At 31.7% G+C, this 501-nt stretch overlaps 1 protein-coding gene across 1 annotated transcript in view; it reads right to left on the bottom strand.

Annotated features, from left to right (window-relative positions):
• EMH_0048420 (CAM kinase, SNF1 family, putative) overlaps window positions 1-501 on the bottom strand; it is a gene marked incomplete at both ends in the record, with an annotated part of 4,628 nt that overhangs the window by 2,134 nt on the left and 1,993 nt on the right. The window lies entirely within an intron of this gene.

Genomic DNA, 501 nt, shown 5'->3' with positions numbered 1-501 from the left:
TTAGGGTTTAGGGTTTAGGGTTTGTGGTTTGTATTACCTTCGCCATTTGATTAAGAACAAGAGCATCAGGTGGACCACCACAAACCACCGAGGGTTTAGGGTTTGTCAGATAGGATGGTATTTTATATGTAAACCACGGATGGTTTTTTATTTGTTTTATTTGTATTCTTTTTGACGGGTCCACCACCAGCATCTGCAGCAACAAACTGCGGCTCCCGGAGCTCAGGTGACCCGGTAGGGTGAAGGTACCTGTATATAAAAATATAAATAAATATTTATTTATATTTATATTTATTTATTTATATTTATTTATATTTATTTGTATTTATTTATTAATATATAACAACATCTGCAGCAACAAACTGCGGCTACCAGAGCTCAGGTGGCCAGGCAAAGTGAAGGTACCTGTGTATATAAAAATATATAAATAAATATAAATAAGTATAAATAAATATAAATAAATATAAATAAATACAAATACATATACTTCTATATAAACTC

The sequence above is a fragment of the Eimeria mitis genome, genomic scaffold (genome assembly GCF_000499745.2).
Source record: "Eimeria mitis Houghton genomic scaffold, Emh_scaff2086, whole genome shotgun sequence".
Lineage (NCBI taxonomy): Eukaryota > Apicomplexa > Conoidasida > Eucoccidiorida > Eimeriidae > Eimeria > Eimeria mitis.
Note: the sequence above shows the minus strand (reverse complement) of the source record. Positions and strands in the feature narration are given on the sequence as shown.